The sequence below is a fragment of the Mauremys mutica genome, chromosome 11, assembly GCF_020497125.1.
Source record: "Mauremys mutica isolate MM-2020 ecotype Southern chromosome 11, ASM2049712v1, whole genome shotgun sequence".
Classification (NCBI taxonomy): Eukaryota; Metazoa; Chordata; order Testudines; family Geoemydidae; genus Mauremys; species Mauremys mutica.
The window spans coordinates 68,047,850-68,056,467 of NC_059082.1; the positions used below are offsets into that span (position 1 = coordinate 68,047,850).

At 44.8% G+C, this 8,618-nt stretch overlaps 1 long non-coding RNA gene across 1 annotated transcript; it reads left to right on the top strand.

Moving 5' to 3' along the window:
- The first annotated feature begins 1,136 nt into the window (after nt 1-1,136).
- On the top strand, nt 1,137-6,975 carry LOC123344736. The gene is made up of 3 exons (XR_006572639.1): nt 1,137-1,277; nt 1,412-1,478; nt 6,363-6,975. It is a non-coding gene; the product is annotated as an uncharacterized LOC123344736 (long non-coding RNA).
- The last annotated feature ends 1,643 nt before the right edge of the window (nt 6,976-8,618 follow it).

Genomic DNA, 8,618 nt, shown 5'->3' on the forward strand with positions numbered 1-8,618 from the left:
ACCAGATAAATAAGTCAGGACCTTTGTTTTTAAGGATTTATTACAAATTTAATTCTTTGAGGTAGCACATTTATATGTGGATACAGTGTCTTTCACAGTGAAATCCTGACCTGGTTGGTGTCTAGGTGTTACCCCAATATTGATGTTTAACAATAAGTTCTTCAAACAGTCTGGAACTCAATGTATTTGCAGCTTAGAAAGTTGAAGGGCAGAGTCCACCCTGTTCCAACTTGATGCTTAGACCACCTATCCCTCCAGGTAAAGATACATAGAGTATGTGTACTATAATAATTTAAGTAAAAATATTATGATGTTATTCATACTAGCAATATGAGTTGTGAAGAAAGAAATGAACTAGCTAGCTAAGAAAAAACAAGGCGATACTGGAGTCAGGTGATATACCCACTATATGTGAGTCGTAAAGAACTGTTAGACTTGGCGGACACATGTAACGTATCAAACACTTTGTGTATAAGGGTGAAAGTCAGCATTGCCCCCCTCCTTCTCCAAAACAAACACTCACACACTTTCTGCAGGGAACGCCATGAAGGGGGGGATGTGACAATCAACAAAGCTCCCAAAATTCTCAGCTGCTTTTTCAACCAGTGGCCTATTCCTTTACCCCCTGGTTCCATGTAAGTGGAAATGCAGTAGCCCATCCCTCTGGACCAATCCTGACAGCCCCCAATACGCCATCTTGTATGTCGCTGGTTCAGAATCTCCCTTCATCTGTACCTCCCCAAGACCAACATGTGGCTGAATTTCATCTTAATTGTAGAGCACTCACCTGTTAATGATCATCCTGGCCCTAGATTAGTAATTTACAAAACTTCTGTAAGAATACAGGTAAACTGTATTTAGTGTGGTCACAAGGCAGTCTGAATGATTAAACTTCCTCAATGTGTAATACAAGGGAATAAATATGTATAAATACATGTTTTCACTGAGCAGTATCAAATATTCCCAGGAGGTGAAGTATGTGAACTGTATCACAATGTTATGCTCATACAAAGCACACGGGATCTTTATAGAGGAAGGTAAATATACAGCATTTACTGAAAATACAACAGTTAGTATATGCTTTTACACTCACTCTCTCGCTCTCTCTGCTGCAGTGATGTTTATAGTTACCAGTCCAGAGTCTGGATCAATCTAGTGGCCAGCCAGATTGGTCGTGGAGGGGAGCAGGGCTTTATCAGTCGCGATCTGATGTTCTTGGAGTGTGGCAAGACGAACCCAAAGTCCCATGGCTAAGCACCCTGTTCTTGATACCGATGGTAAGCTGTTATGTTTTTCTGCAGTGGCAATTCTTAACATGTCCCCATTTGCATGTATAATGTGAGTGGTTCGGTTTCCCACATTGCCTTTTTGATTTTTCTAGGAACTATGTTGCCTTTTTACCTTTTAACAGATGATTGGTAACTTTCTGCCATTCAGTGCCAAGATTGATAGAGAACTCAGCTAAATGAATGCTTACAGTAAGTTGAATCTTTTTTGGTTGTGGCAAATAGTAAATGTGATTATTGGCAAACATAGTACTGACATTACATTTACATTTGTCTGTTGGAAGGTTGCTAACACTTCCATTCTTTCAAAACACTTTTTCCCAAGAATTAACACATACACATAGCCCATTATACAGTACTTTGGTCTCATTATCCAATACATTCCACATACAGGATCCTAGTGAAATGTTTTTACTACAGGGCTTTGGAGCAACAGGCATGCGTAAGCATACCCACTTTTGAGGAGTCCACTTCATACAACTTCTGGTGTCCAATAGCTTCCCTCCCTCCCCAGCCCTCTGGCTTGAGGTTCGGGGCAACCAGAATGATCCCATGTGCAATATGGGGAGTGGGCTAACTTTCCATATCTTTGCTTCCAGAGCCTGTTGGTGTGTGATTTTAACAACAATTTTCCCAATTAAAAGGTCTGGCCTTACTATGCTAGAAACATCATAAAGATGATATTTTTCATTGTTTTAGCAAGTGTATTAAAACCTTAGTGTTTCCTGATATTACCCAAAACATTTTGTGTTCCAAGCAGGGGCGGCTCTAGGATTTGCGCTGCCCCAAGCAGGGCGGCATGCCGCGGGGGGCACTCTGGCGGTCGCCAGTCCCGCGGCTCCAGTGGAGCTCCTGCAGATGTGCCTGTGGATGCTCCGCCAGAGCCGCGGGACCAGCGGACCTCCCGCAGGCACGTTTGCGGGAGGTCCACCGGAGCTGCCTGCCGCCCAACCGCGGGTTGCCGCCCCAAGCGCGCGCTTGGCGCACTGGGGTCTGGAGCCGGCCCTGGTTACAGGGGTACTTATTAACATTAAATTTATTTCAATTAAAGGTATCTTGTTATACCATGCCTTTTAATTAGACAATTTGTTTGCTGACCAGGTATGTCCTTTATCTGTAGCTCCTTTGTGCTGGCAGTTCTCTCCTTCATCAATCAGTTAGGTAATTTGCATCAACACAGACTTGGCTTTTGGATTCAAAGCCATCAGCAGACACAATTAACTTTTACCAGAGTTTGATTACCTTTAACTCTTGCTTCCAAAACACACAGAGATCTGAGAAAGAAAACACAATCTATTGTGGCTCCTTTGTAGCCCTAATAGGATTTTAATTAAGTAGCATGTTTCGTTTGCATGTCTTTCACTACACTGCACATGTCCTGGGGAAAATGCACATTCCTTCTATAGTTTAACTTCTATACATATAATTGTTTACATAAGGTGTAACTGTTTCTTTTGTTCTTACAGAGTTTTCATGTACCCTTATCAAAGTGACAGTGTGATTACACAGATCCACCTTAAGGCCATTGCTTCTTTTTGTTTTGTGCACCTCACCCCTGCTGTTGCTTCAGAGGGGCACTGCTTTTTTTTTTTTAATTTCTTATTCTTTTACGACAGCACTCATCTGCTATTTTGTTACAAAAAACAAACAAACAAAAAGAATCCAGAATCTCTTCCTGTTCTCCTGATTTCCTATTCATCCTGCAGCCGTACTGCAGCCATGACTTGGTCTTTATTTAAAAACATTTTAAATTCTGTAAAGAATCAAGTTACCCCTTAAGGGTTAAATGCCAAATCCCAAAACCAAACAACACTAATTACCTGGGTCTTGCAAAAAGGTCTGTCAGTTTTGCAACTTTGAATTAAAGAGTCAAATGGATTTTTAGTAGCATCATTAAAAACAAAACAAAACCAAATTATCTTAAACCTACAAAACAAGAGTTTTACAAACCAGATGTGTTGGTTTAGGTTCTTAGAACCTCATATATTTTCACAGGCAAATAGATACATACACTTTTTCTTTTCCTTAATATTCCTTTTACACTGCTCTGTCTTTTTTACATAGCTGTACATAGATTATATTTCCTTCATACATTTGGGTCAGTTAAGTTCCAATAGAACCCCCAACCCCTTATGTTCTTTTAGCAAATTTGACTAAATTCTCAATAGTCAAATGATTTCAATCAGATAGTCTCTTTACCTGGATTATTTACAGACATTCTTTTGGAAAAGGGCCCATTTTCCCTTCAGAATGGCTGCAAAGAAACCAAGAATTCTTTTTTGTAAATTTCTCTTTAACATAGTCCTTTTTAACATTTTTACAAAGTTTAACTGCTTAATTCTCTCCAGCCTCTGTAGAGTTAACTTTTCACTCTTTCCTTAAATCACTTGTTTATCTTCCAAAATGACACCTTTATCAACTCAGATTTCACCATTGTAAGTATTGTCCCAGGGATTCATGCCTGCACTTACTGCTTTTCTTACTCCTTCCACTATGCCCTTAGAGAACTTGAAAAGCAGGTTGGAAGTCTTATCTGTTGCTTGCCTGCTTGTCTGAGCCCGATCCTGCTTTTTCCAATGAACCATTCCTTTCCATGGGCACAAGCTTTGTTCCACTACCAATTCAGCAAGTAGGGTGGGCTCCTCAGCTAGCCCCCACCCTTCCTGGTCCCTTTCCTTAAACATTTCTTTCAACATTGTGAAATGACCACAATATCACTCACAAAAAATATTACACTGCCCAAACTCCTATATCCTTCAGAGTTTGGTTTAACAGAACAAGATCTGTATCTTATGTTTGCCCATGCCAGTGCTTGGGATTAAGATTTTAACCCACTCTGGGCCAGAGGGAGAGATGCTAAGCTTCCCTCTGTATTGCTCAGCCTTCTGCCACCGAGGGTTCATACACCAAATATAAAACCCCCTCCTAGGGGCAGAGCGAGAAACCCTAAGTTCTCCTCTTATGCTCAGTCATGCTACGGCCGAGGGGGTATGCACCTATAGTTTTTTTTCTAGTTTTCCCCGACAGACGGGTCGGGGCGAGGACTCTAATCCTCCCACTATTGCCTGGCTCTTCTACGACCGGGGGTATACCCACCTTCAATTACTTCCCCCCAGCAGTCTGGGGTGGGAAGAGGGATGCTAAACCTCTCTCCTGTCTCTCAGCCCTGCTACGACCAAGGGTGTGTACACCTTTAATCATAACACATTCTCAGTTCATAAAATACCAACAGTGAAAACAATATTAATCATACCTGGTTCCCTTTTTACTGCCTGGTATCTCTATGACCGGAGGTGTGCACACCTGAATGATCAATCACTTAGCAGCATTGTCAATAATTACAGCGCATATACTCTTCCCCCTTTTGCAATTCTCCACCAAAAATGTTATGCTCATACAAAGCACACGGGATCTTTATAGAGGAAGGTAAATATGCAGCATTTACTGAAAATACAACAGTTAGTATATGCTTTTTAGACACACACACTTACACACACACAGTCCTGCAGTGATGTTTATAGTTACCAATCCAGAGTCCGGATCAATCTAGTGGCCAGACAGATTGGTCGCAGAAGGAAGTGGGGCTTTATCGGTCGCGATCTGATGCTCCTGGAGTGTGGCAAGGCGAACCCAAAGTCCCATGGCCAAGCACCCTGTTCTTGTAGGTTTTTTCTTTTGTTGAAATCTATGGATTTTGCTGTGTCAGTTTGTGACTGGTTACTTCTTAATTGGTGTAAACATTCCAATACACCTCCGAGAGGGTCATCCTGTCCATTGTTCCGATGTAATCAATTGTCCTTAGGGGTGCCAGCCTTCACCTCAGGGTCGTCAATCTGCCCTTCATTATGGATGCGCGTTGATGATTCTTTGATGTCCTTGAAGTCTCTTCACTCCTTCTTCCTTGACTCTGGCTATAACAATGGCCTTCACACCTTATTTTTTTCTGATGCATATATTCCTCATTCACACAAACAGATTGAGAAAATACAAACAATAGTATTTTATATCGAACAAAAAGGCATTGCAAATTAAACCTTGCTAAGTTTTACAATCAATAACCAAAACAATTTACATTGAGACCCAAGCCTTCCATGTTCCTCTAATCTACTTAACATAGACACAATAGAGAATCCTTTCTCTTACTTATTAAACCTTAAAACAAAGAAATGTATATTTAACTAGTGCATCTAATTTGTAATACATATAGGAAACCATAGCAGACATTATAACTTATCCTAAAACAAAAGGGTGACCACAATCACTCATAAGGATTGTTCTGATCTGTCATTCCTTTCTGCTATTCAAAAAGGGTGGCTGGCAGGATGAAATCAAATCATACATTAATTCTCATAGTACATTATAAAATTCAGTTCCTACAACAATGTGCTTTCCAGTTGCTACTATAGGGGCTTAAATGATCAATTGTTTGGGAGCCCTTTCAGCTCTGATCATGTAAGGATGAGGCTAGAGATCTTTGGAACAGATTTAGGAGAAACACAGGCATAGGACACTATAATGCAGTGGTTCTCATACTATGGGGCGGGCTTCCCAAAGGAGGAATTGGAATGTGTCAAGGGAGGCACAAGCTGTTTTAAGAGCTTTGGCTGTCAACCTGGCTTGGTGGGGCTCATGCAGGAGGTGGCAAGGATAAAGGGGACAGCTGGAGCGCCGCCACCTGAGCTCTCCTCCTTCCCCACCCCAATCCCTCGCTGGGACGCAGCCTGGGCTCAGGATCTCCACACTCCCCACATCCCTCAGTGGGAGGTGGTGGGGTGGCAGCAGCGCAGAAGTAAGCGTGGCAATGGGGCGCTAAGTCTACTGTGAAAAGTGATACTGACTAATCTCATTTTTTCACATTGCCTCCCTTGCTGCTGGCACAGCCCTGCCTTCAGAGCTGGGCGCCCACACAGCAGCCGCTGCTCTCCGCTCTGCCCTCAGAGGTGGGTGGCAGAATATAATACTTGGTGTGGGGGGAGGGCGGGAAGGAAAGGGTTGTAAATAACTACAGACACAAAGAAAGGGGGCCCGATCATATAAGTTTGAGAACCACTGGTCTAATGTAATTTCTTTTGCCAGGAAAACTTTAATGTGGCTACTCTTCTGATGTCTGGGAGAAGCGTGACAATGGAAAAATGGACAGAGCTCCTGCCTACAGACTCTCGTGATGAGTTTTCCGTGCTTATAGAGGAAGGCAAATTGATTTCTCGTGCGTCCCTGCAGGCAGCCTTGGACTCGGCGTATGCGGCCTCTCGCACCATTGCTTCAGGGGTGGCTATGAGAAAGAGTTCCTGGTTGCAGGTCTTGGGCCGACCATACGAGGTGCAGCACACAATTCAGGATTTCCCCTTCGAGGGTCAGTCTCTGTTTTCGGAAAAGACTGATTCCCATCTCCACAGCCTCAAGGACTCTCGGGCCACCCTGAAGTCCTCGGTCCTCCACACGCCTGTGACCCAGAGGAGGCACTTCAGGCCTCCCCGACCCATGAGGAATTATCAGCTGCAGGGGAGACAGGAAGGGTCGCATAGGAGGAACAGGAACTCAAGAAAAATACCTCCTCTCTCCTCTGGCCAGGGCTCTGGTCAGTCTAAGCCCTCCTCAGGCCGGGAGAATGCACCAGTTCAGAGACTGGATCCTCCCTGCTTACCTTTTTGTTCCATCTAGCCCCTTTCTACCCTGTGTGGGACCGTATTGGGTGCTCTGCATGGTAGCAAGGGGATATTCACTCTAATTCTCGGCCCTCCCGCCCTTTCATCCCCCTTCCCCATCCCTCTTCAGGGATCCTTCTCATGAGCAACTCCTTATCCAGGAGGTGCACTTGCTCCTTTTGCTAGGGGCAGTGGAAAAGGTAGCACAGGAGCGGGGGGGGGGGGGGTTTATTCACGGTATTTCCTAATACTGAAAGCCAAAGGTGGTCTAAGGCCCATTCAAGACCTGTGAGAACTCAACAAGTTCATGAAGAAAGGTAAGTTCTGCATGGTCTCATTGGCCTTCATCATCCCTTCCTTGGATCCACGGGACTAGTATGCCACCCTTGACTTGAAGGATGTATACTTTAATATAGTAATCACTCCATCCCACAGAAAATAGCTCAGATTTGTGTGAACAACAACCACTTCCAGTTCACAGTCCTCCCATTCGGGCTACCAGCAGTGCCCCATGTATTCACCAAATGCATGGCAGTCATGGCCGCATTTCTGCGCAGGCGCCAGGTACAGGTGTTCCCGTACCTTGACAAGTGGCTGATCAAGGGCTGCTCCAGGCTTCTAGAGGAGGCACATTCCACTAGAATTCCAGTCGAATTCATCATAGTGATGTTAGATGAGCTGGGCCTTCTTCTAAATGGGGGAAGTCGACTCTATCCCCCCTTCAGTGGATAGAGCTCATAGGGATAGTTCTGGACTCGACCCAGGCTGGGACCATGGGCGACACTATTTGGAGTCTCAGGCAGTTTCCCACCACCACAGCATGAAATTCCCTAAGACTCCTCAGACACATGGCCATATGCACCTACATGGTGCAACATGCCAGGCTCAGACTTCGGCCACTCCAGTCGTGGCTAGCCTCGGTGTATTGCCCAGTTTGAGACAGTTTGGACAGGGTAGTGAGTCTGCCTCACCCGGTCCTCTACTCTCTTCTGTGGTGGCTCGACCCACAGGTGGTGTGTGCAGGGGTTCCCTTTGCCAACCCCCAGCCACTCTCTCATTGGCCGCATCAGACTTGGGCTGGGGAGTGCATTTAGGAGACCTCAGGACACAAGGCCTCTGGTCTCAAGTGAATCTGGCTCTCCACATCAATGTCAGAGAGCTGAGAGCAGTGCGCCTGGCGTGTCAGACTTTCTGAGCCCACCTAACAGGGAGTTGTGTATCAGTTATCGCCATGGTGTTGTCTATCATGTTTTTTATCAAGAAACGGGGATGCACGCTCCTCTCCTTTGTGCCAGGAAGCCCTCATGCTGTGAGACTTCTGTGTAGAGCATTTGATTCATTTGCAAGCATCATACCACCCTGGAGTGCAGAACGAGTTGACGGACTACCTTAGCAGGTCGTTCCATGGCCACTAGTGGTCCCTATGCCCGGATGTTATGAAATTCATTTTCCAATGGTGAGGGTTTCTCCAGATAGACCTGTTTGCCACACGATGCAACAGGAAGTGCCAGCAGTTTTGCTCCTTCCGCAACCACAGTCCGGGCTCCTTAGCAGAAGCGTTCCACTTCCCATAGGGAGACCATCTCCTTTATGTGTTCCCGGCCCCACCCATTCACAAGGTACTACTCAAAATAAGAAGGGAACAAGCTTTGATGATACTAGTAGCTCCAGCCTGGCCCCACCAACA